The sequence below is a fragment of the Mirounga leonina genome, unplaced genomic scaffold (genome assembly GCF_011800145.1).
Source record: "Mirounga leonina isolate KUSES-001 unplaced genomic scaffold, KU_Mleo_1.0 Mir_174, whole genome shotgun sequence".
Taxonomy (NCBI): Eukaryota; Metazoa; Chordata; class Mammalia; order Carnivora; family Phocidae; genus Mirounga; species Mirounga leonina.
In genome coordinates, this window is record NW_023270451.1 from 42,876,115 (window position 1) to 42,903,668 (window position 27,554).

At 45.5% G+C, this 27,554-nt stretch overlaps 1 pseudogene; it reads left to right on the forward strand.

Annotated features, from left to right (window-relative positions):
• Positions 1-10,044: 10,044 nt before the first annotated feature.
• Positions 10,045-10,574, forward strand: LOC118021361 (annotated as a pseudogene).
• Positions 10,575-27,554: the final 16,980 nt, after the last annotated feature.

Sequence of the window (27,554 nt, forward strand, 5' to 3'; positions counted from 1 at the left end):
GATTAAAACCCACTGCTGGTCTAATCCCCAAATCCATTCTTCCCACGATGGCCTGGCAGAGAAGGAAAAAAAAAAAATCATAACATAAACCAGGCTGTGAGGGGTGAGCTGGCCAAGTGTATGCCTCTGACTGATGGCAAGTGCTCCCAAAGAGCTGTGGGCAGAAGAAGCACTGGGGAGGGGGCGGGATCTCGTCTGCAGAGGCCAGATTGGGGGACATGCATGGAAAAATGGTGGGAAGACTCTGCCGGAGATCATCGGAGTCATTCAAGTTTTGAGCAGGTAAGTAATTCCCTCATATCTCTGCTCCAGAGATTGTCCAGGTGGTAGAGTGGAGAACTTGGGGTGGGGGGGGGGAGCAGGGCTGCTGTTAGAAGCATAATGTAACCGTCTGAGGGGGAGGCGGAAGTGAGAGTCCAGGACGCAGTCCTGGTGGGCAGGGAGAGGGAGGAGGGGAGGGACCAGGGCAAGGGAAAAAGTAGTGATCAGCAGTGACATGGACAGAATGGAGACAGACACTGAAAAGTAGCATGGATGCTCTCCAAGGGACCCCGGAAAAAAGCCGATCCACAGCCTTCCCCTGTGAGCCCAGCCCAACTGGCACACACGACAGAGAGACGCTGAGCTCTGCAAAGGTGAGGGAAATGCTCAGCAAAACGCATTCCTGCAGCATCCACAGCGCAGGCCGGGACATGTGTTTGTAATGGATGTGCAGGCTGCTAACAGTGAACGCTGTTAGTGACCTGTGGGGAGTCCAGCTCTGTGGATAGGGCTACCTACAGATCTTGGTTGTTACTTGTAAAGTATGCAAAGTGAGCCCGGGCTGGTCCTTTTCTGTTCTCTTTCTTCTTTTTAAAATGCAGATGCCGGAGTCTTTAGAGCGTGAGTGTGTGTGTGCGTGTGCGCGTGTGTGCCCATGGGCGTGCACAGGATCATGACTGAATCGCTTTCCCTCTGTGTTCAGCAGACCACTTTCCCTGCCCGAATCAGGTTGCCTTGTTACAGCCAGGAAACTCCATGTCAGGCGTGAAACTTCGTTCTAAATCATCTTTCGCTTCTAACTTAGTTCCACCCAACAGTGTCCATTAATCAACATCTCGTTCAGCCAGAGGTCCTTTCAGGCTCAGGTACAGTGCTGTGTGAGCGTCTGACTTGGGCTTCCGGATGAAGTCCATGTTCCCGATGCACCCAGCGCTTCATGCTCGGCTCCCTTTCTGCCCTCCCAGCCTCATCTTCTGCCCCCCAAGGGCTCCCTACTTCTCAGCCTTTCTGAACTTGCAGTTCACCCAGCATGCTTCTTCACGCCGCGGGGCAGCAGTATATTTTGTTCTTTCTGCTTGAGACGTCCTTCAACGCCAATACCACCCACATGCCACCCTCCCTCATCCCCCGTCGACTCACCTTTACTGCTCAGCATAGGGGAGACCTCTTCCGAGAAGCTGTCCCTCCCTCACTGCTCTCAGTTTCCTTCTTCCACGTTCCCATGGAGTTGTCACAACACATTCACACTGGATTTTAAAGTACTTCCCCCCATTATAAAAACCACTCAGACTTACTGTAGACAATTTGGACAATAAAAGATTTTGGACAAAAAGACTTAAAGGAGAAAAAAATTTGTCATAAGCCAACAACTTGGGGTGATAAGCCCTGTTAACATTTAAATGAATTTCTTTCCAGCATATTTTCTATGCATATATTCAAATACTTTCACATACTCAGAAAAGGAAAAAAAAATCAAATGCTGCAAAAAATGACAGAGAATATTGAGTAACAATAGTTCAGTGAATGTAGTGCTTCTAGGAGACTGGTAAGTTTAATAAATCATTCAGAAAGTTTAAAAATCAGATTGCAAGGGATTTTTTTGAACCATCAGTTTAACAAAAATACAGGCTGGAAAATGAGTGCTTAAATGGTTTGTACTCTCTTTTTTGTTTGTTTTTTGGGCATTTTATCACATCCTAAAACTTCTTTGAGAATGCATTGTTAGTCTATAACCCTCTGTTTCATAATTCTCACTGTATTAGAGTGTTTGCTTACTTTTTGGTACCCCTACCAGACTACAAGCTTATTTAAGGCAGGGCCTATGAATTCTGTCATTTTTTATCTAGTACCTAACACAGTCTGACTGGTTAGCATGTAATAAAATGAATGAATGAAAGACGACCTCACTTTTCCTGAATTCTTTACTCAGTCAACCAAGTCCTGACTAGTTGTTATCTATGCTGAGGTGTCCAAGACTATGCTTGAGTCCATAGATCTGGTGGATGCCAGGAGGCTCCACTAGCCACATGCCCCTTCAAGGATTAAAGCTGGACCCTTGCAAATGCTGGGAGTGCTGCTGGCAGGAAGCCCTTGGGGATTGCCTCTCTGAAAGGGAGCTGCTTTGTCCAAGGTCACTGCCTTTCCTAAGGTGGCCTGCATCCGATGACTGGTCCATGGAGGTACGAAGCCCTGGCTCCCAGACCCCAAATGGGGCCACAGAATGCCCCTTAGTGCCTGGTGATGCTGCCACAAAGACCATATCACAAGTCAACTTCTCCCTTTGCCCAGTCCTGCTTCCTTTCCCTTTCCTCAGGTGTCAACTCCAGCAGCACCACTCCTACTCCCCCCTCCCCACCCCCAATAAACTTCTTGCACATTAATCTCCATCTCAGAGCCTGCTTCCTGGAGAACCCAACCCAACCTAGGTCAGCAGGGATCTAGAAGATGAGTAGACATACCTCTAACTTGGGTTTTATGCACTTCCAGATCATAGATTGTAAGCTCCATCTTACACCTGTCATGGCACAGGGCCTCACACAGTCTCTAATACATAGAACACTCTCAAATACGCCTCCCCTCCTCTGGAAGGATGATAATGAATGCAGAGGGAAGTGTGAATGTGAGGAATTCTGAGTAAGCATCAGCTGAGTGTTGATGGCTATTGGGATTAAAGGCAAGAATAGCCAATAGGTTCCTGAGTTTCAAGTCTGAGAGACTGAGAGAGGGAAATGCTGCTGGGGGGACAGAGTGAGTTTTGTGGAAAATTGGTTTGAAATTAGTTTGGGGCACACGTGTTGCTTTTGAAGTATGTCAGGATCTTCAAGAGGAAATGTCTGATAGGCAGTAGTTGATACAGAACCAGGTCTTGTGCACGAGACAGTTTTGAAATACAGACTGGAGCACTGGGGATTCACCCTGAGGGAGTAGTTGATGTTGTGAGAATAAGGAGAGTCTCAGAGGTTTGTTTGTTGGTTTTCTTTTGAAGTCTAGAAACAGATCCATCAACTGATTGCCCCTCAATTAAAGAAGGAGAGAGCAGAGAGAAGTCAAATATATTAGGAAGAGACTCTGTATGGTGTAGTGTCTCCAGAGACAAAAAGACAAAAATTTCAATAGCGATTTCCTTCTGTTAATTTGGCTCAAGCCTTGCTAGAGCCGCAGTTCGAGTTATCTGTTCCATGATGCGTACGGCGGAGGATACAGAGGTGATGCAGGGAGCAGGACAAAACTTCAGGGAACATTGCCTGCTATCCTTGGAGAGGAAGAAAAATAGCAAGATGCTGGGAAAGAGGGATAGCCACTGGACAATACAAAGCTCCTGGAACTTAAATATAATAACGGAAATTTTAAATGTAATAGAATTGGCAGGTAATTGGTGAACTCTTCCCAAAAAATAGAATAAATAGGCAAAAATGTAGAGAAGAGAAAGTGGAGAATTAATTCAGGAAGTCTAATTTCTGAAAGATAGGTCAGATAAAACAGACTAGGGAATTATCCAAAAAATTATACAAGAAGATTTTCCTGAAGGACGTGAGTTTTCAGTTTGAATGGATTCAACAAAGGCCCAGTGCAATGAATGAAAATTACCCACAGCAAAGCAGGTCATGATATTGTAGAGTTCTAGGGATAAAGAATAAAAACTCTGAGAGAGGGAGAGAGAGAGAGGCGAAAACAAGTTGCATGCAGAACCAGAATGGTATCAGACTCAGTAGCAACACCAGAGGTTAGAAGACAGTGGACTAATGTCTTGAGGTCCTAAGGGAAAATAATTTCCAAACTAGAATCTCATACTCCGCTAAGTTTTCAATCAAATATGAAGGGGAAAGAAAGATAAGATCTTAAAATGTGTCTTCCAGGTATTACTTTTCAGAAAGTTACTAGAAAATATTCTCCACCAAAACAAGGTAGTTAAGAAAGAGCAAGACAGGGCGCCTGGGTGGCTCAGTCGGTTAAGCGACTGCCTTCGGCTCAGGTCATGATCCTGGAGTCCCGGGATCGAGTCCCGCAACGGGCTCCCTGCTCGGCGGGGAGTCTGCTTCTCCCTCTGACCCTCCTCCCTCTCGTGCTCTCTGTCTCTCATTCTCTCTCGCAAATAAATAAATAAATAATCTGTAAAAAAAAAAAAGAAAGAAAGAAAGAGCAAGACATGAGATTAACAACAACCATAACAACAAACACACAAAAATTAGAAGATCCAGGGCACCTGGGTGGTACAGTTGGTTGAGTGTCTGACTCTTGGTTTGGGCTGAGGTCATGATCTCATGGGTCATGGGATCGAGCCCTGCATTGGGCTCCATGCTCAGTGGGGAGTCTGCTTGAAGATTCTCTCCCTCTGCCTCTCTCCCGGCTTGTGCACACACACGCACACTCTCTCTCACTCTTTCTCAAATAAATAAATAAATCTTCTTTAAAAATTAGAAGAGAAGAAAAAATTCCAATGATGATTAAGGTGGAGAAATATGAGAGAGCTGAATTCTGACCTTCCAAGCAGGAAGTTAATGAGCAATACCTAGACCTGAAAAATAAAGAAATAGCAGTATAATATTTTTATTTAGAAATATGAAGGAAACAACAGGAGGAACAGCTAAAGAGATGAAAGGAATTTCCTGGAATCTCATGGAAGCAGGAATTGGGGGAGGGGGTTGGGTGGGAAAGGATTGCTGTTTTTCTTCAGAGGTCTTGTAGTAGTATTTGACTTTTAAACTAAGCACATTTCATACAAATAAAATCTAAATAGGCAAAAATCCATTAATATGCCAGAAATAATTTGTAAATTGTGCATAAAAAGAGCCCCCTTACCAACATTATTAGAAGTAGTATTTCAGGGGAAAAAGTAAGCCCCTCTGATTTGTCTTTCTTCTTCTGCAAATGGTTTTTGAGCAAATTCTTGGGAGCCCATCAATCTGCCAATTAGAAGAAAATGTAAGAGTAACAGCAGGAATCATGACTGCAAGGAAACAGTTACCATCCCATAAAATTATGGCCTTTACCAAATTAGAATAAACCTGTCAAGACAATGTTTAACCATTTTTATGTAAAAATCAAAATGGTCTGACTTCAACTGTCAAACATACTCTTTCAACTTGTCTGTAACAAAGTGCTCCCTTACTAAGTCGTATACTTCAAGTTGCATTTGCAGTTTGGGGAGATGCAGCTGGTCGGCCCATGAATCCAGAGAGTCTGCCTTCCTCATGGCTGCCTCCGGGCCCGCTGGAGGATGGCTGGCTCATTTAGTTGGCCTGGCAGTTTTGGCAGGCTGGGTGAAAAAACTATGAAGTAAAATATCATTGCACCTACCTCACTGATCCATAAAGCAAAATAAAAAATCTAGCTCTTCCATTTGGAGGAGAGGCAATTTTCTGTGACTTCTCACATTTGCTAGAACTTTACGAATATGTATCCCCCAAACCACCAGATGAGACAAATCGGTACAATACTAGTTATTTTTATGTGCTGCCTCATCCTTTATACAAAGTATCTCAGATCGCTTTAAAGTGAGAGGGCAGAATGGAGAGTGTGATTTATAGAGCCTGAGGGACCCAAGGCTAACGCTACAGAAGCAGGGAATGGTTCACCGAGGATTCTGGGAAAGGAAGGATGGCTAAGAGGCGGATGCAAACTACGCGTGCAGCCCCTTGCAGGGACAGGCAGAGAATTGTAGCTGGGGTCACAACTTCAGGCTTGGAGCTGAGGAGCTCATCATGAAGGGCTGATCAGAACCAGAGGACAGATGGACAGCAACAAAAGTTGCAATGCTTATAAATCTCTCTTCACGATGTTTTCTTTTTTAAGAGAACTTTATTGAGATATAATTCACATGCCATACAATTCACCCCTTTAAAATGTAAAGTTCAACGGTTTTCAGTATATTTACACAGTTCCACAATCATCCATCAATTTTAGAATGTTTCATCACCTTCCAAGAAAATCCATACCCCTTAGCGGTCACCCCCTTCCCCCTCCCCACCTGACACATAGTCTAGGCAAACAGTATCCTACCTTCCGTCTCTATGGATTTGCCTTTTCTGAATGTTTCACATAAACAAAGTCATACAGTACATGGTCTTCAGTGACTGTCTTCTTTCATGCAGCATAATGCTTTCGAGGCTCGTTCATGTGGTGGCATGCATCAGTACTTCTCTCTTTGTATGGCAGAGTAACATTCCATTGTCTGCATGCACCACATTTGGCTTATCCATCCATCAGTTGGTGGACATTTGGATTGTTTCCACTTTGTGGTCATTATCATTAACACTGTAGTGAACATTTATGGACAAGTTTTAATGTGAATGTAAGTTTTCAGTTCTCTTGGATACACATCTAGGAGAGCAATTTCCGGGTCATATGATAACACTATGTCAAATGTTTTGAGGACCTGCCAACCTGTTTTCAAAAGCACCATTTTGCATTTCCATTAGCAACGTATTCAGTTTCCAATTTTTCCATAACCTCCCCAACACTTGTTATTACCTATCTTTTTTATTCTAGCCACCCTAATGGGTGTGAGTGGTGTCTCACTGTCCCATTAATTTCTCATCTTTACTTTTGTTCCTACACTCTCATGGTATATGGCTTTAGTGGCCAGTGGCTGTTGTATTAAAATTCCAAAATTATTATTCATCACACATTATTACTTATTGAGGACATATATAACACTAAAGACTGTGCCAAGTGACTTAAAGGAAATTAAAAACACCCAGTCTCCTTACCACCGAGGACTTGCAGAATTCTAGACCTCACAATGATAGCAATAATACTGTTTGCACACAACTTTACAGATGATAAAGGACTTTGAAATCTTCACTCTGTTTTTTTTTTCCTTAGAAGCCAAGAGTTACAGCAGCCGGGGCTCTGTAATCCTGTACCCCAACGAGACAAGGATCAGGGTGGATGTGTCACGGAGCAGAATGGCAGACGGAACATCCCTCGCAGGGTGCAGCTGGGGAGCCACACGACCCAGTGGGTGTGAAGAGCCAAGAAGGACCAGCGGCCTGGGAAGGCAGTCTAACCACGTCACAATGCCACGGGCAGGAGAAACGGCTGGGTCCAGAGACACACCCTGGTGGCCTAGTTGCCCACCCAGAGCACAGAAGCCTGGGGACCCAACGGGAGGGTGCCTGGCACCACCTGGAATGGCCCCATGGGCCGCCACTGGCTTTTCTGGGCTACCTCCACTCCTCTATAGCAATGCTGACCCATTTTTGAGTTTTTCAAACATGCCTCCCATTCTCACATCTGTGTGCTTTTTCTAGAAGAAGTTTTCTGAAACACTCTCCTCCAATTCCCACACCGCACTGCCGAAAGTGTCATCCCTCAAGACAGTGTCGCTTGCTTCTGAGAAACCTCTGCCCTCTCACCACCGCTTAAAGGAAGGCAGCCAAAGGTGGCATCTGACGCTCTTCCCAATCTTCGTAATCTGCCCCGACCCGCCTCTCCCAGCTCCTCTGTGGGCCCCTCCTGTGGCACCTGCCGGTTTCCCGTAAATACTCCGCAAAGCCCTCCCTGACTCTCCTAGGCAGGATTGACTGCCCTTTGGCCAGTGTTCCTCACCCAGGGCCTTGCACCAGCATTGCGCTCCTCACTACTGAGCGTGTTATGTACAAAGGTGTGTACATTTCAGTTCCTCTGACTGGGAGTTCCCGGCGGGCAGGGACTCTGTCTCATTCATCTTTGTATCAATAGTGCCAGAGTGGGTTATCCAAGTGGAAATGTCCAAAAGGGGTTGTATGAATGGGTGAACTAATGAATAAGCGAATTTATACAAAATGCCAGACCAATTTGGCAATATTTAGACAAACATTGCCTTGGACAAATGTTATAGCTAAGAGTTCATCCCAACATCAGATCAGAACAATTGGCAAATTATGCTTATGTTTACACTTTTGTTGTCAAGAAAACCTATTTAAACCTGCTTTGATTAGAGCTCTTTTTCCGATTAGAGGTCGTAAAAGGTATAGTTTTATTCAACCAAAAAATGCAATTATGACAAAATATAAATGAAAAAGCAAAATGCAAGCACGCTTTTATTTGCCAATGGTCATCAAAAGGGGTGAGCTAGAAGTGCAAACAGAAGCATAGTTCCTGAACCTAATTATTTTCCATGGTAGTAAGATGTATTTTTTATTTTATTTTATTTTATTTTATTTTATTTTATTTTATTCCCCTTAAATTGTGACCTATGGGAAATCCCAAGAGCTAGAAAGATAAGAAAGGAAGGGTTAAATAATGGCTTGAGAATTGCTCTACAGGAAGGGCCTGAGCATGGGAAGATTGTCAGAAGGAGAGGTTGGAGAGTCTGCTTTGAAGCAGACACTCTTCTAATTTATATTTCCTGTTTATTTGGAGCGGATCTGGGGGCAGTGTTTGAGTCTATGAATAGGCCACCCCTTGGTACAGCCACCGAAAAAGTTACTTGCAAGATAAGTTTGATTGGTTCTCGAAAGCTTACTGTTGAGCCTGGCTGGCTCAGTCGGTTAAGCATCTGCCTTCGGCTCAGGTCACGATCCCAGGGGCCTGGGATCAAGCCCCGCATCGGGCTCCCTGCTCGGCGGGGAGTCTGCTTCTCCCTCTGTCTGCCGCTCCCCCTGCTTGTGCTCTCTCCCTCTCTGACAAATAAATAAATAAAATCTTTTTTTTTTAATTAAAAAAAAGAAAGCTTACTGTTGGTGGCAATATCTGATGTGCCCAAAGAAGGTTCCTGGGACTGAGAAGAAAATTACCTGATTGTGGGTTGAAACTCCACCACTAAGGCAACGGCAAGAAAGCATTAAGATTTCGCAACACTAGGCACGGAGACCTCTGCAGATGGGGTCTCTGCCCTCGGGAGCAGTGTTTCTCAACCCTGCCCGGCCTCCATTCCTTGGAGACTTTGCTTTGATTGATGTGAGGAAAGACTCCCTCAGTATTTTCTAAACTTTTCCCGGGTGTTTCTAATGGGCAGTCAGGATTAGGAACCATTCATTGTTCTAGAAGCTTATGTTGGATCCAGAAACAATGAGAAGGACCACTGTGTACAGGACACTCTGGCAACAGAATAAAAACACTGTCTGCTTATGAAAAGAGCCACATTGTATGTACATTAATTCATCTGACATTTATTGCGTGCCTATGATGTGGCAGGCCTTGTGCCAGAGGCTAGGACGTGGTGATGTACAGCGCGCTCCTGGGCTCACGGAGTTTATAGAAGTCTAGTTAGAGAATCAGACATTAAATAATAAACATATACATAATTACAAATTGTGGTAAGTGCTGTGGAGGAAAGGACAAGATGCTGTGATACAGAATAATTCAATTTAGGTGGAGTGGGACAGGAAAGCTGGGAGCAAATCCCATTTAGGTTGGGACTTAAGAATACAATTCAGGGGGCACCTGGGTGGCTCAGTTGGTTAAGCATCTGACTTCGGCTCAGGTCCTGATCTCAGGGTCCTGGGATGGGGTTCCGCATCAGGCTCTGCACTCAGCGGGGAGTCTGCTTGTCCCTTTCCCTCTGCCCCTCCCACTTGTGCTCTCTCTCATATAAATAAGTAAAATCTTTTTTTTTTTAAGAATACAATTCAGTGGTACTTATTTGAGGAGTTGGAGGTTAGCATTAGGTTGAACCACATGAAATTGCTGGGATTTAACCATTTATGACCTCCAAAATGGTAATTCCATATGGTTCAACCTGACGCTGAGTCTGAGCAGAGGCCAGGGAGAGAAGGCATGGGTGTTCTATTTCTTTCAGAGCAGGGACGGATGGCTGCAGGATTGGAGGCACCTGCAGCAAAGGGAAGAAAATGGAAGATGCCAAAAGGAAAGAAGGCAAAGGGGAAAGAAGGTGGTCCCAGCTCTTGTTATGGTGAAGCAGCAGGAGGCCAAGAAGGTGGTCAATCCCCGGTCTGAGAAGAGGCCCAAGAATTTGGGCATTGGACAGGACATCCAGCCCAAAAGGGACCTCACCCACTTTATCAAATGGCCCCACTACATCCGGCTGCAGTGGCAAAGGGCTATTCTCTGTAAACGTCTGAAAGTGCCTCCCACGGTTAACCAGTTCCCCCAGGCCTTGGACAGCCACAGAGCTACTCAGCTGCTTAAGCTGGCCCACAAGTACGGACCAGAGACAAAGCAAGAGAAGAAGCAGAGATTGTTGGCCTGGGCTAAGAAGAAAGCTGCAGGCAAAGGGGATGTCCCCAACTAAGAGGCCAACTGTCCTTCGAGCTGGGGTTAATACTGTCACCACCTTGGTGGAAAACAAGAAGGCTCAGCTGGTAGTGAATGCAAATGATGTGGATCCCATCAAGCTTCCTGCCTGCCCTGTGTTGTAAGATGGGGGCTCCCTACTGCATTATCAATGGGAAGGCCAGGCAACAAGTGTTGGCAAATATTTGGAGGGGAAAAAACCCTTGCACGCTGTTGGTGGGAATATAAATTGTGGAAAACAGTATGGAGGTTCCTCAAAAAAGTAAAAGTAGAAATAGCATATGATTCAGTAATTCTACTGCTGGGTATTTACTCAAAGAAAATGAAAACACTAATTCAAATAGATACGTGCACCCCTATGTTTATTGCAGCCTTATTTACAATAGCCAAGATATGGAAGCAGCCCAAGTGTCCATCAGTAGATGAATGGGTAAGGAAGATGTGGTATATATAGACACACTGGAATATTACTCGGCCATAGAAAAGTATGAGATCTTGCCATTTGTGACAACATGGATGGACCTAGAGGGTATTATGCTAAATGAAATAAGTCAGACTGAAAAAGAAAAATACCATGTGATTTCACTCATGTGTGGAATCTAAGAAACAAAACAAATGAATAAACAAACAAAAAGCAGAATCAGACCTATAAATACAGAGAACAACAGATGGTTGCCAGAGGGAAGGGTGGGGAGATGGGTGAATTAGGTGATGGGGATTAAAAGATACAAACTTCTAGTTGTAAGATAAGTAAGTCATGGGGATGAAAAGTACAGCCTAGGGAATATAGTCAATAATATTGCAATAACTGTATGATGACAGATGGTAACTACACTTATTGTGGTGAGAAATGCATAGAATTTCCGAATCACTATGATGTGATGTACACCTGAAACTAATATAACGTTGTCACTATACTTCAATATAAAGGAAGGAAGGAAGGAAGGGAGGGAGGAAGAAAAAACTTATGTCATTTTTTTTAAGAACATACATCTTATTGGGGAGGGTATGTGTTATAGTGAGCACTGTGAATCACAGACCTGTACCTCTGAAACAAATAATACATTATATGTTAAAAAAAGAAGAAGAAGAAGAAGAAGAAGAAGAAGAAGATAGTAGGAAGGGGAAAATGAAGGGGGGGAAATCGGAGGGGGAGACGAACCATGAGAGACGATGGACTCTGAAAAACAAACTGAGGGTTCTAGAGGGGAGGGGTATAGGGGGATGGGTTAGCCTGGTGATGGGTATTAAGGAGGGCACGTATTGAATGGAGCACTGGGTGTTATACACAAACAATGAATCATGGAACACTACATCAAAAAAAATAAATTAATTAAAAAAAAGAAAAGAACATACGTCTTTAGTATTAGCAATCTAATACTAGGATTTTAACCTGTAGGTACAATCACAGATACATGGATTTTACCCAAAGACATATGCGCAAGGATATTCTCTGCAGTTTGTTCATAATTGCAAAAGGTTAGGAACAACACAATTGTCCATCAGCAGGATTACAGCACGGAATGGGGTAGATTATTCTGATGTGCAACAAGCTCCAAGATATACTGTCGAGTGAAAAAAAATCAGTGCACACAATATATACAGCGTACCACGTCTTCTGCTTTGAAAGGGCTACTACACACACACACACACACACGCCCACACGCAAACATACATCCATCCATGCTGGTATGTACATAGCCTAACTCTGAGAGGGTGTAGAAAAACCAGGAAGTGTGGTTGCTCCTTGTTCAGGGGAAACAAAGGCCTTGGGGTAGGTGGCAGGGGCCGGAGGAAGGGAGCCTGCTCTCATGTCCACTCACCTGGACATTTTTTGTCTCTAACTATGTTCATGTATTACTCAGTAAAATTAATTAACTAAAAACCCAATACAATAAACACACAGCAAAGGAGACATTCTATATACAATTCAATGATGCATTTGGGGGCCGAAGGAATAATGTGAGCACATGACTAAAAATGTAACATGTAGAGGTCATATTTCTAATGATTATATAGGTAAGATTTCTGGGCCTGTGGAGGAAACTGGGAGGGATGACCTACATGAAGGTGGGCTGACAGGGTGGACATCACCTTGGCTTTGCTCAGCCAGGGCCTCTCTCTGGGTGCCTTGGCCAACTATCAACATCAAAGAACATTCTCACTCCTGCCACCTGGCAAACTGGACATGAATTTTAAGAGACAGAGCATTAAGCTATGACTTATCTCACTCATTCTTTTCCAGGATGTCAGTTACTAACATATTTTTAGCAAAATCGGACTATGTTAAGGATGCAGAGAGAAAGGGGACAGAGAGAGGGTTGGGGGAAGACTGGCAAATGTTTGGAAAGTGAAGGCCTTGAGCGGAGAGCAGGAGAGGTTTCTGGGTGACCCTCAGAAGCATGGATCACTCTCCACCCCCCCCCAGCCCTCCCTGTTCTCCCTGAAGGGGACAAAGCCACCCCTGCAGGAGGCTCTGAGCTCCACCATCTGGTTGCCGCCTAGTGCAATTTAAGGCCCCAGAGCCAAGCGGAGATGGCCAGCCTGCCCGGGGGCCTCCACGGCCTCCACGACCACACTGCATCTTTACTGCTGGCCCATCTGCACATGACTGGGGCTCTTGGTGATCCCCTTGATGAAGCCCCAGCCCTGGATCCCCTTCCTCTTCTACACCCTCTGATGGATGGAGTCAGCAACCCTATGGCATGGGGCCAGTATCCACACTGAAGGCTGGTCATCTACAGGACAGCGATTAGACGCTGGATCAGGTGAAGTTAAAATCCTAGTGTATGGAGCTTGGTGGAGTGAAGAGTTCCCTTGACTGAAATCCTGTGGATATATAAATGTATTCCAACTCGGTGCCACATAATTATTTTCCAGCTTCCCATACAGGTCAAGATTACCACAAAAGTACACATGTTTGAGCCAGAGAAAATCAGGGAAACAAAGACCTGAACTAGAGCAGCAGGGCACTAAATAGTTGATAAAATCCAGCTCCTCACATTTCTTGGGGGCCTGGTTTCATCTGGTTGATACTCACACAGCCTGGGAGGCCTACCGATGATTGCCTGCCTGTCCTACCTCTGAACCCCACTTCATGCTTGGATCCAGATATGGCATATTTGCCCAGAAGGAACACATCTGCCTTCAAGATTTTTTTAAAAGGAAGATTTTTTTTTTCTTTTAATAAGAAGCTTGTAATTTTTACTTGGCCCCTGACTACTACTGAGGTCCATCCAGGCAACAGTTCTCCCGGACTCAGGAGTGTGAATGAGACCTAATTTTGCCAGCACTGTGTGCCAGGCCCCCGCTAGGTGGTAAAGGGCATCGTGTCACCTAATACAGCATCCTCTGAGGTGTTCTCTATTCTTAGCCCCATTTTACAGAGGAGACAGGTTTGAAGAGAAAAAGCAAATCACCTAAAGTCACCTGGGTAGTGTGACTCTGTCACTCATAAACCTCAGGTCCTTTTATTAAAGAACAATAGAAAGAAGTTAAAAATCCAAGATTCTTGACCCCCCAAAGTCCTCCTTTTGAATTCAGTGACAAGCGCCACCCCCCCCCGCAGTCCAAGCCCCGCAGAGGGGGCAGAGATGAGGGACACAATCCCCGGCCGTGGGAGGTACCCAGGCGCAGGCAGGCAGAGGGCCCCGCTGTCCCATGATGGCACCTTTTCCTCCTCCCCCCCCCCCCCCCCACCCCCACCCCGCTGCTATAGAAGCTGCGCTCGCGGGTGACCTGCCCCAGTGCGAAGCGCCTTCTTCCGGGCAGACTGTGGCTGTGTGTTTGTGTAACGGGCTAACTAGGTTGCTCCTGGAGGGGGCGGGTGGGGGGGTCTGCCCTGGCAGGAGTCACCTGGCGTCCGCTCCGGCTTGGGACGCGCCGCTCCTCCCGGTCCCCGGGTCCCCGGGTCCCCTCCCCGGGCCGCCGGCTGCGCTCAGGCTCCAGGGCACCTGCCGCAGGGAGACCGCCTGCTTCCACCAGGCCGTAAGGAGGCCCCCTACCTGCTTTCACAAGAGCCAGTGCTGGCCGGGTCTCCTGAAGTCTTCACAAATCTTTGCGTTGAAATCCCTGGAGAGAAGGAAAGGCGCCCTAAACTTCTTTCTTCCTCACCTTTTAAGGGACTCCCATCCAACATCTCCACTACCCCGCCCCCTTTCCTAAGCCAAAGGAAAGGCATGCCTTGCAATCCCTTTAATTAACAGTTTGTTTTTATTTTTCAATATTTGGTGGTCGATTTAGTTTAAGGTCCCGGGGGAATTTACACGGATTAAATAAGAGCAGCTGAAAAGTGGAGAATGTTTCCTCCGAGTTTCTCTTCTCTCTCTCTTTAATTGGTAGCAGGACAATCTAACAAGGTGAGTCTAATTCCATTCTGCTGAGAGAGGAAGAAAGTTTCATCTTTATTATCCTTCCAAGAATATCTAGCAAATTGGCAGAGCTGGGGGTTTTTTTTTCCCCCTTAACTTAACGAAAAGGAGAAAAACCCCAATTTCTGTCCATTTCTGAGGAATCACCAAGTGTGGGGGTCAAATGAGGACACCAACATGTCTCCTTCATCAAGCCTTTGCCTTGCTCCAGAGCCCGGATGCTGCCACCCGTTTTACCGAGTCCAGCCGGGGTTGGCCGCCCGCTCTGTGGCCAGCCTAACGCTCCTGCTCCCAGCGGCAGCAGGTAGCACCGACTCCCACCAGCCACCCTGAGACCCTCCTGCCGGGGCCAGTCTGTCTCTGCCTCACATCAGCTGTTTCCTCCACCCTCTGAACCAGGCAGTAATCTGCTTGTGAGGCCTCCCTCCAGCCTCACCTCCTCCATGAAGCTTTCCCTAACATGAACTCCTAAGATTACTTCTTTTCTATGAATCCCACACCATCCTGCACCATTGGGTCTCATTCTCCAGGTGTGACCACAGCAGCGTGGAGAGCAAGCTCCAAGCTGTAACAGACACAGACTGGGTGCACACTTTTAAAACTATTTTTATATTTCCCAAATACTCTTATACTGGTCCATTAAAAAGCAACTAGATACAGCCTTAGTGGAAGGCACTTGGGTAATATGAAGCAAAAAACTTACGATTTTGTCAGCCCTTTAACCCACCAATTATACCTCTAGGAATATATCTTCAGGGAAAAAAAATCATGTATGAAGGACTGCTTATTAGAGGTATTTTTTACTTCTAAAAATTGGAAACCATCCAAATGTCCAACAATAGGAAAATAAATTACAGAGCAGTTATACAACGTACTATTCTACAGCCATTACAAATACTATATAATAATATTTAATGACAGCGAGAGCTATTCAGGTTATATTGTTAAATTTTTAAAAAGCAGCTTCAAATTAATGGCAAATTTATTTTTAATCATCCAGCTGGAGTTCAGAGGAGCTCGAAAAGGAAATAGGCAAGTCATAAAATTAAAAGAGATTCCTTGATGCTCCCTTCTCTAAATGTTTTTTTTTGTTTTTTGTTTTTTAAAGATTTTATTTATTTATTTGAGAGAGAGAATGAGAGAGAGCACATGAGAGGGGGGAGGGTCAGAGGGAGAAGCAGACTCCCCGCTGAGCAGGGAGCCCAATGCAGGACTCGATCCCGGGACTCCAGGACCATGACCTGAGCCGAAGGCAGTCGCCTAACCAACTGAGCCACCCAGGCGCCCCCTTCTCTAAATATTAAATGAAAATTTTTTTAAATACAGAGAAGTAAAAATTACCCAGATTGCTTTCATCCACATGCAACCACAATTAAAAATTTTGATGGACCGTCCCTTCTCTCTGTGTGTGTGCACAGGTGGAGGTGATCACATTTATGACAGGAGCACTCTTTACTATTCCTATAGTCATTACCCTAGAGACTACAATAAAGATCTTTGGTTTATCAAAGCTAATGTTGCTTTGTATTTTTACCCTCTTTTGATAATACAAAAACCTTAGTACATTAATTTACCCCTCCTCCCCGCTTTCCTGAATTTATGCAACACTGTTGCCATGCATTTAAATTCGATACATATTATAAATTCCACAAAGCAATATCATAATCAATATTTATGTTCCCTACATATTTACACTTCCCTTGCTCTTATTTCTTATTTCCACTGTTCTTTATTCCTTTCTTCATCTCTCATTTCCATCTGTGATCATTTTCCTTCTCTGTAAAGAACGCTCTTTAGTATTTCCTTTAGTACATGAATGCGGGTGACGTATCCATCAATTTTTGGCTGACAAGTTTTTATTCCACCTTCATTTTATCTCAGGATATTTTCACTGAGAATAGGATTCTAAGTTGGCAGTCATATATATATATATATTTTTGGTCAATTCTTTGAAAATGTTTTGAATAGTTGTACTCTAATGTGCCTAGGTCTGGGTTTTGTTTTCTTTTTATTAGTCCTGCTTGGAGTTTGTAGTGATTCTTGAATCTGTAGCTTCATATCTTTCATCAGTTTTTTCAAGTTCCCAGCTACCATCCCTTTAATAATGCTTCTGCCCAGTTTCTCTCCTTGACTTTCAGGATTCCAATTATGCATTTTCTTAGACCTTCTCACAGAATGTGTCTCTTATTCTTCCAGTTTGTTTTTTTATTTCATCATTCAAAATATCATTCCAAATATTTTTTTGTGACCTGTCAGTTCACTAATTTTTTTAAAAAATTTTTTTATTTAAATTCAAGCTAGTTAACATATAGTGTATTATTAGTTTCAGGGGTAGAATTTAGTGATTCATCAGTTGCATACACCACCCAGTGCTCATTACATCAAGTGCCTTCCTTAATGCCCATCACCCAATTACCCCATCCCCCCACCCACCTCCCCACCAGCAACCCTCAGTTTGTTCCCTATAGTTAAGAGTCTCCTGGGGCACCTGGGTGGCTGAGTCCATTAAGCATCTATCTTCAGCTCAGTTCATGATCCTGGAGCCCTGGGATCGAGTTCCAAGTTGGGCTCCCTGCTCAGCAGGAAATCTGCTTCTCCCTCTCCCTCTGTCCCTCCCCCCGCTTATGCTCTCTCTCAAATAATAAATAAAATCTTTAAAAAAAAGAGTCTCTTATGGTTTGCCTCCCTGTTTTTATCTTATTATATTTTTCCTTCCCTTCCCATGTTCATCTGTTTTGTTTCTTAAATTCCACATTTGAGTGAAATCATATGGTATCTGTCTTTCTGTGACTGACTTATTTTCGCTTAGCATAATACCCTCTAGTTCCAACCACATCATTGCAAATGGCAAGAGTTCATTCTTTTTGATGGCTGAGTAATATTCCATTGTGTGTGTGTGTGTGTGTATGTGTATATATATATATACACACACACATATATATATACCACATCTTCTTTATCCATTCATCTGTCGATGGAAATCTGGGCTCTTTCCATATTTTGGCTACTGTGGACATTGCTGCTATAAACATTGGGGTGTATGTGTCCCTTTGAATCACTATTTTTGAATCCTTTGGATAAATACCTAGAAGTGCAATTGAGTTCACTAATTTTTTTTTTAAGATTTTATCTATATTTGAGAGAGAGAGAGAGAATGAGCAGAAGGGAGGAGCAGAGGGAGAGGGAGAATACACTCCCCACTGAGCAGGGAGCCCCACATGGGGCTCCATCCCAGGATGCTGAGATCATGACCTGAGCTGAAGGCACACACTTAAAGGACTGAGCCACACAGGTGCCCTGAGTTCACTGATTTTCTATTCAACTGTATCTAATTTTCTATTAAGCCCACTCAATGAGTTCCTCAATTCTGTTACTGAAATTTTCAGTTCTAATTTTCTTTTGATTTTTCTCTGCCCCAAATCTCACTTTTATCTTTCATATCTTTGAACATATCAAACATTATTATCTTAAAGTCTTTATTAATATCTCCATGGTCTGGATTCCCTGTAGGTGTGTTGTTTCTTTTGATTTGTATTTGTGTATTTTCTTCCCTCAAGTGCCTGGTTATTTTTGATTGAGTGCCTGAAACTGGCTAAGAAAAACTGTAGAAAAATTTGAAGTTTAAGATGATGTTATTCCTTCAAAAAGGATTTATCTTTGCTTCTAAATGTTAACTAGGGACATCAGGCATCTGGGATCCTCTTAAATCCAAAGCCAGGGATGAGAGGATTTGAAGGTGGGCTTCAGACCCTTTGAGACTGTTTACTTCTGGTTATCTTTACTTCCAGGATACAGATATTTAGGGGTATCACCCAAATTATGGAAGGCTGACTGTGCTCCCTCACCTGGGGAAGCTTTAGATTCCGATTTTTGCCTCCCTGTGTCCTACAAGGCTATCAGAGCCCTGCTTAGCTTCTCAAACTTGCCACCACCTCTTCCGTAGTGGGCAGAAGTGAGCCTAATGCCACTGGGTTTCAATTGCTCTGGGCAATATCTTCTCCTGAGTCTTAACCTGATAATCGTTTCCTGCCTTATTAGCTCTCAAATGCCTTCAAGCAGATTTTTAAAATGATTTTGTCCAGCTTTTCTGACTGTCCTCAACAAGTACATTGATCCACATTTCCTAATCTGCCACCACTGAAAGCAGAATTCTGTCGTCTATTACGAAACTCAGTTTTTAAAGGGCTCCTCTATTTTTTTACCCCTGTTATTGGATAATTGGTCACTGTTTCTTATCATTATTACTGAACTGGTTGTTCTTTGTTTCTTTGAATCTCAAAACAACTACCAACAAAAACTGCAGAAAATTACTTCTGCCTGGGATGGATTTAGTGGTAGAAAATTTTCAAGGATTCTTTCTTTTGTGATTCACCTACTTTCCCCCACTTCACTCGTCAGAAACTGCTCTGGGATATTGCCTGTCAAACCAAGGCCCCAGATGAGATGGAGTCCTGATGTCTCCTTGAGTACAGACCACACTGCCTCTTCCTCCCTGAGGTCTAATTCTGGCCAAGGGGTGAAAGCCTGCAGTGAGCCACATCCACTGTTCCAATTCCAATGCAGTGGGGCTGAGGAGAAGAAGGAAAACACAGTCTACAATTCCACACAGTAAATCTCTGGGAAATAAAGCTGAAGCATCCACAAGATAATATTTTAATTTGCCTTTGCCTGCCTCTCATTTGTATCAGTGAGAGTTGTAGCTACGGGCCCCTTTTCTGTCAGTGACTTACACAGTTTTGTTGCTAGTGCTGCATTTCCCAGCTACCAGAAAGAGGATCTAATGTTTCTTTTTCAAAGGTCAAGTCCATCACAGTTATTATTTTCCTGTTTGAGCTGATTTTTTTTTTTAAAGATTTTATTTATTTGAGAGAGAGAGAATGAGAGAGAGCACATGAGATGGGGGAGGGTCAGAGGGAGAAGCAGACTCCCCGCCGAGCAGGGAACCCGATGCGGGACTCATCCAGGGACTCCAGGATCATGACCTGAGCTGAAGGCAGTTGCTTAACCAACTGAGCCACCCAGGCGCCCTGTTTGAGCTGATTTTAAGAACAGCCTCTGGAAGGAGTGAGAACGAGGTGGCATACTAGAGCCGGGCTTCCGTCTCCAGGGCCCCTGATGAACAGACGTGGATGCTGGGAGGAGGTGACTGCGGCAGGGTCAAGGCCCTCAGGGTCCTACTCTTCAGGGCACAGAGCTTCTTGGGCTCTGGCTTCTTAGAGAAGTTTCAGAAGCAATGGCTTTCTGTGCCTCATCAAGTCTGCATGAGCTCGTGACATTTGGACACCCGATTGGCTGACAAGGGCCACAGAACTTCTAGAGACGTGGTGGTTTTTAAGTCTGGCAGAGATGGCTCCGTTCTAGTCCTATCACCCTCCTCCCTGACCTTTCTAGGAGAGGAAGACCTGCCAGACTCCAAGTGTTCTTGAATGCACCATCTCCCCACCTTGACTCACACAGGATTTTAACACTACTATGCTCTCTCCCTCAGGCAAGTTCTTCGTAGCTCTTTCTCCGGCCTAATTCACCTTCCAAACCCAGGGGATAGGGATCAAAATAAAGGATCGGGGAGAATGAACTTTAGAAATTGAATTCAATTTAAATCACCTTTAATGAATTCTTGGGGTGGACATTATAGGCTATATCTAGGGCATTTTCTGAAATGCCAGCAGTCTTTAATACAGTAACCTCAAGATGTCGGTCATATGCTTTTTTAGGAAAAAATAATCTATGTTTATGACACCATTTTAGACAAACAACACATTTACATATAACTAGATAATAGTATATACATTTAAAAAATCTAAAAGGACATACAACATGCTGTTAATAAAATTAAGAAGGGAGGACTTAAGTTTTTTACTTTATACACTTTGTTTTTTGGATTTTTTTACATTTTATTTTTTTTAAGTAATCTCTATGCCCAACGTGGGGCTTGAACTCACAACCCCAAGATCAAGAGTCACACACTCTGACTGAGCCAGCCAGGCATCCCTATATACCTTGTTTTCTTTTTTCTTACAAGTAAGAATTAGTTTCTAACAAAGATTAAACATTTTTTAAGTAGAGACTTTAGAAGAGTTTCATGAAAAGGAAAATTATAAGAAGACACACCGGGGTATTCAGAATTTTAAGTTAGATTTAAAATTCTGTTCTGTACTTGATTCTTTTTTTTCATTCATTGCAAACATATTTTTGAACATCACTATTCTTAGCATTTTATCACTAGGTGATTTTTAGAGTTAAAATGGATTGGGTTGGGGGAGAGAAAGGAGAGCAGGAAAGAACCATGACAGGAAGACCAAAAAACTAGAAGACAAGGTCTTGTGCTTCAACTTACATAATTTATTCATCCCATCCATCCAACCATCCATTAATCCTCTCATTGACTCTATACTCACTAGATACTTACTACTTGCAGGACCCTATGCTAAGTACTTCAGGGCAAAAAGAGATGTTTTTTTTTTTTAAGATTTTATTTATTTATTTGAGGAAGAGCAGAGTAAGAGAGAGCATGAGCTGCAGGGAGGGGCAGAAGGAGAGGGAGAAGCAGGCTCCCCCTGAGCAGAGAGCTGACTCAGGGCTCAATCCCAGGACCCTGAGATCATGACCTGAGCTGAAGGCAGATGCTTAACCAACTGAGCCACCTAGCACCCCAAGGGGGTAAAGAGATTTTTAAAAATCACTCCTACCTAAGAAGTTTATAACATAGTAGATCCCACTGTCATGGCCCTGAAATGTTTGTACTAGGTCATGGACATAGTAATGCACCTCCCAAAGTCCCCTTCAACAAAAGGTCTATTGTCCCAGCTGTTGGGAGTGTTGGGCAGACAGCTTTCAGTTTTGCCTCAGTACAGACCACACTGTCTCTTCCTCCCTGGGATTGCCTCAGCTCCAGAGAGCCATCTCACCCAAGGTTTGGCCCCTTCCCAGGTGGCCAATATCCTATAACCAATTGATGCAGGATATAAAGGTCTGAAATCTTAGCCCAACTTGGGAACACTCTGAGGGCATATTCTAGGTCCAGAGCTCCCTGTGGAATGGACTGAGTCTTGCTGGGCCTGAATCACAGCTTGGCTCCTCCCTCTTCCACTAGACTCCCCTCCCTATCTTCCACAGGTGTCAATATCAAAGCAACCCTTAATGAATATTCTACACATAAACTCATCTCAGAGTCTGCTTCCTTAGGAATCTAACCTGCAACACACGAGCGATAGGAAACATAATGTTTACAAAAATGTCAGAATAAGTTAGGTTCACCTACTTCTTGGCATTAGTCTAGCCAGGGCTATAGAAGCAGTAGAGATAGGACAGGGGTTGGCCTAGGTAAAGGGTCAGTGAAGGGGCCAGATAGTAGGGTTTTGCAGGCCACATGAAGTTTCTTTTGCTTATTCTTGTGCGTGTGTGTGTGTGTGTGTGTGTTCACAGCCCTTTAAAATGTAAACATCATTCTTAGCTCACTGGCAGTAGGAAAACAGGCTGCAGGCCAATGGGCTGTAGTTAACTGACCCTGGTGTAGAGTATTACAAGCACAGACCTATTAGGAGACAATTCTCCATGGATCCTTTGTGTTTCTGCACATCTAGCAAAACAAGACGCTGAATGACACTGTTCCGTACTATCTTTTTAGGGATTCTGTATAGCGTACAGCCTTAGAAGATGGAGTGTCTCCTTCCATAGAGGAGCTCAGGCATGCTCTCTGCCCACTGCAGAAGATTCAGGTCCCCTAATCTCCGGGTTCCTTTCCTGTAACTCAACCCATTACATTTGTGAAAGTGTCAGCTGACTCTCTTCATGTTGCCCTGTGGGAACTAAGGTTCAGGAGATTTGTTGATGCTCTGGCTACTGCTATTCTACAAGCAATAAGCCATCCTTTGTCTCTGACCCAGGAGTATTGTGTCTGTGGCCAGCATCCGTGAAACTGAAGTAGGCTCATTTGTTAGACTTCAAGTAGAGTCAAACCCCAGACCCTTCATAGTTCTGGATATCCTGGGTTCAGATTCTGGCTTCACCACTTACAGGTTGTAGGACACTGGGAAAGTTATAGGACTTCTCTGAGCCTCAGTTTTCTCCTCTGTAGAACAGATGTGGTGATACCACTAACATCATCTGTCTCATAGGGCTCCATTAGGTAAAGGAGCCCATCCATGACACGTTACGAGCTTGATAAAAATGAGTTCTTAATTATTATTGAGGATTAGGTTATCTATTTCCCAGGAACCTCGGAAATAGGGATGGGGACCACACCTGGGAACTACCCACAAACTCCAACAGCTGACCACATGTTGGGGCTGCCTCTTGCCCTGGGGCACAGACTCTGCAACTGCTCCCAAGGCAGCTTGCCTCATCCCTGCATCTCCTCCCCAGTTCATGGGACAGCAGTGGGCCTAGAGTGTGGTCACCAGACCTGAGCATCACCGGAGGATGAGCTAGAAATGCAAATTCTTGGCCTCAACCCAGATCCTTTCCATTGAAACTTAGGGGTGAGACCCCGCGATCTGTTTTAACAACTCCCCAGGTGAGGGCGATGCAGCTATTCCACTTGAGCACCACTGCCTTAGAGCCTCTGGCCCCCTCAGAAATCCGTTCTGCCCCACAGCCAGAACTCACGCTCCCCCACCAGAACCCCAAAGGTCCTGGGATTTCCAATGAGCTACTGTGCCTTTTGGGTGAATTTCAACCCTTCTGGGTAACTCGGACACCCATCCAATGACATATTCTAAGCACAAAATTACAGAATTGCACATGCCTCAAAGTCAAGGGCTCCTGTGAGCAGACAACACATTCAAGCCTGAACACGTGTCAGCCTCCAGGTACACACTTTTCTGCATCTGAAAGCTCATCAGCAAACTCTTCTAGGTGTCATTCTGAAAGGTAACCCACGCCCCTTCGGGAACTATAAAAAAATCTCAAAATTTTTCTTAAAATTTTCGAATTATAAATATCTTGACTTAAATCACACACACACACAGACCTCTTGTGATCTGTAAAAGGGCTACAAATAAATACACAGGAAAGGAACACGTTACCAAGTGCCAAGTGCTGCACCCACACGACCTCAGTGAACCCCACGACAACTCTCGAAGGCTGGCAGCAGTGTCGCCTCTCCTCTGCCAACTGCAGAAATGCTGGAGCTGGGAGGTGGGCCCGCTGCCTGAGAGGCCAGCCGCCTCTCGGTGGCAGGGGGGCTCCCAGCCGCAGTCCGCTTCCCGTCACGCGGCATCCTAGCCGTGCCTTTGTTCGCGGGGCTCCAGTCAGGCGGCCCTAGAAGCACCTGGGCAAGCTTTAACAGACTCCCCAAACCAACTCGGTCAGAAGCCCTGGTGATGGCGTCTGGGCTTAAGCATTTTTTGGGGGGGGGGGGAGGCTTAAGCATTTTTAAAAAAAAACTCCCCGCGTGGTTCTCACGTGCAGCAGCGTGAAGGGCTGAGCACTCGCCCCGGGGGTGAGGGTGCTGGCAGACGACGGCTAGAGCCCATGGGGCCGCCAGCCAGGTCCCGCACCCCTCGGCCAATGGGGGGGTGGGGCTGAGGGTGCTCCCATGAGACAGCGTCTGCTTCCGCTCCTCCCCACACTCACAGCTGGCTCATTGGCTTCTAGGTGTCTGGGGAACCTGCCCGTCCTGGGTCGGCCTGCTCCGGCCACCGGCCCTGGAACCGAAGGCTCGAGCTCCTCCAAGGCTGATGGCACTCTGAGGCCGGCACTTGCCAGGAACATTGTGTGGCTTCGTGGGTCTGCCAAGAAGGTGATCATTAAAAGTAGAACCTGCCCAAGAAGAGAAAGAGCAGCTATTAGAACACCGGGATGCCCCTGGTGGAGGCAGGGGGCTGGGTGCTTGTGGCCAGAGATAGGCCTATTTGGGCTTCTTTCCAGAGCTCGTCCGGAACCAGCGCCGCCGCTCTGGGCCCTGCGCACTTAGTCTCCTGGTGGCCAAGCAGGGCTGAGCGCTGGAGGCCTCCCTTATTCAAGAGCTGATGATCTAGCCGTGCTCCCGGCTGCTTCCTCCCTTACAGCCCACCTTTTGGTCATTTCACTGCTCATTAGCACCTCCTCCAGAAGGTGACCTGGTTAGGGGGAGGAGGTGAAACTCAAACCCAGCAATTCTCCGGCCTGTTAGCAGCTCTTATAAAAGCCTTGATGAATGAGCAGGTTAATGCGGTTGGCTGAGACTGGAGCCGCCAGCATCCCTGTCCCACCGCTGCACTGGGCCTCGGCATTCACCGAGCACCTGCCATAACCACCAGAGCTGCAGCTGACGGCTCAAGAGGCGCCCGGGAGTTGGCGAAGCGCGGCAGAAGACGTAAGCCAGGACATCAAGCCTGTCTTGCCATTTGTGTTCTTTTACAAACGTAGAAGTGCGTCGGGGACAGACGAGTGACTCATTCAAGACCACACAGACCGCAGCCAGTAAGTCCACCAGGTATGCGAATTCTGACAGAAGTCAGAGTGCGAAGTCTGTGGTGCCCTCTGACTTTCTGTGCGGCCAGTCTCAGAGGGAGCTTTTCAAGTCCCTGTCGTCAAGGGACTTCGGACCCAGTGTGAAAGGAATGGCATCTTTGGCTTAAAAAGAAAACCACAGAAACAACAGGGGGAGTGGCATGTGAGTGGCACAGTTGCTGAGAGGAGGATGAACCCCCACCGTGCAGAAGAGTGAGGAGGGGTCCCGCAGGGGCAGACCAGGGGCGCACTTGGACAGGGGCAGGTGACCATCAGAGGAGAGGGGAAGCAGGGGCGGGAAAGGTGGGGCCTGGGGCACGAGGCCCTTGGGACGCTCGGGGCTTTGGTCAGGTCGGGGCGGTGGGACCTGGCGTCCTCGCAGCTTGAGCAGATCCGGGGGGCCCCTGTGTGGAGCTGTGCTCCAGGAAAGCCAAAGTAGCAGCCTGTGGGGGGGAGGCCGCAGGGCAGAGCGCAGAGGAGGCCGGGATCAGTCCCCCTGCCGCCATAACCCAGGCTGAGCCAGGAGGGAGAAGGCAGGGAAAGAGGGGCCTGACCAGCAGAGAGAAGTCCGGCAAACCAGATCATCCCCATTTCCGCGCTATAACAGACTCTAGGCCATGCTGTAAAACGAGGCCATGCGGCTTCTATCAGGTCAGGTTCCCTTGTTGCAGCATCAAAGGGTTAGTTTTTGGTCCCCTGATGGCTGAGATATCTGCTCTGGGATTTACAGTTTTTCTAGAAATACTCAAATTCTTAGAATTCTTAAGGATTTAAAATCCTTCCATAATAATTTTTATTTTTATTTTTATTTATTTATTTTTTTAAAGATTTTATTTATTTATGAGAGAGAGAATGAGAGAGAGAGAGCATATGAGAGGGGGAGGGTCAGAGGGAGAAGCAGACTCCCCGCCGAGCAGGGAGCCCGATGCGGGACTCGATCCAGGGACTCCAGGATCATGACCTGAGCCGAAGGCAGTCGCTTAACCAACTGAGCCACCCAGGCACCCCATAATAATTTTTAAACACTAAGTTTTTCTCTAACAATTTCTCCCAGGCTTCATAAACTCAGCTACACTATTAGTCTCTTTGAAGAGAAGTAAGGGGGTGCCCTGTCTTCTGAATGGTCACCCAGCAAATGTCAGCCAGTGGGACTGTCTCTCCCCAGGCTCCCATGTACATAGTTCTGTATCTTGACATGGTAAGTCTCTAAAGTAACTGGCCCACAGAACATCTTAAAATGAATGTTCAGTTCTCTACATTCATCTTTCCCTCTTTCCTACCCTGGAATAGGTCTGGTAATAAATGGATTTAGAAACATTTTCTATTTCCTTGCCTCAAACTGACATTGGCTTTGGGAAGTGCCTTTCCCCAAGTGCATTCAGAATTTCATGCTGGGGTTCTTATAAACTGTGATGAGATTTATAGGTGGCCAGGAGCCCATCTCAGGGCTCTCTCCCTGCCTGTCCGTTGAGGGGCAGCCTTTATGCAGACCACTTGCCTGTCCCTGCCCCCAGCTGATCCAAGAGTCCACTCCAGTGATTTATGGGTGCCTGGAAGAAAAACACCATACTGGGCCAGATTCTAGCTCTTAGATATGATGATGGAGGAAAGGACAGGGGGAGCCATGATGGGCCAAGTAGAAGTCAAGGTGAGGAGGCAGCAGAAGCAGGGGGTAGCTTGCCCCTAGTGCTGCCTCGGATCTTCCTTTTGGATTCCAGCTCAGGTCCATGTATGTCCCTTCAGTAAACCCTCTGCTTCTGGAAGTGCTCTGAGTCTCTCTTTTTTGCTTCCAAGGAACACCCACCCCTTCAAACTAAAAACCTGCCAAGGAGACCGAAACACAGCATGAGCTATTCTCAGATCTGAGTGTGGAAAGGAATCCTCTGGGGAACCTGTAATACAGAGGATTCTGATTCAGCAGGTCTGGGCTGGGGCTGGGATTCTGTGTTTCTATCCTGCTCCCAGGTGATACCAATCCTGTGGGTCCCCAGCCCATGAGGGCAAGAGGATAGGTGACTGCTGTTACTTACGTGGAAAGAAAACCCTACACCAAAAAGCCAACAAAAACTAGGTTTCCAACCCGTCCAAAAGATAGACAGTAAAGAGGCAAAATTGGTGATACTTTCTAGCTCTTTGCCTTTCTATGGCATTTAGAGAGTAGATGTAGGTGGTCAGAATGGAAAAACTATAAATAAATAAACAAGCTATAAGGCAAAAAAAACAAAAGCCCACAAAAAACCCTGACATGACCAAGGGCCTCGGAAGTTTTAGAATACCATAATGTCTTGAGGCAATCTTCCTTTAATTTTT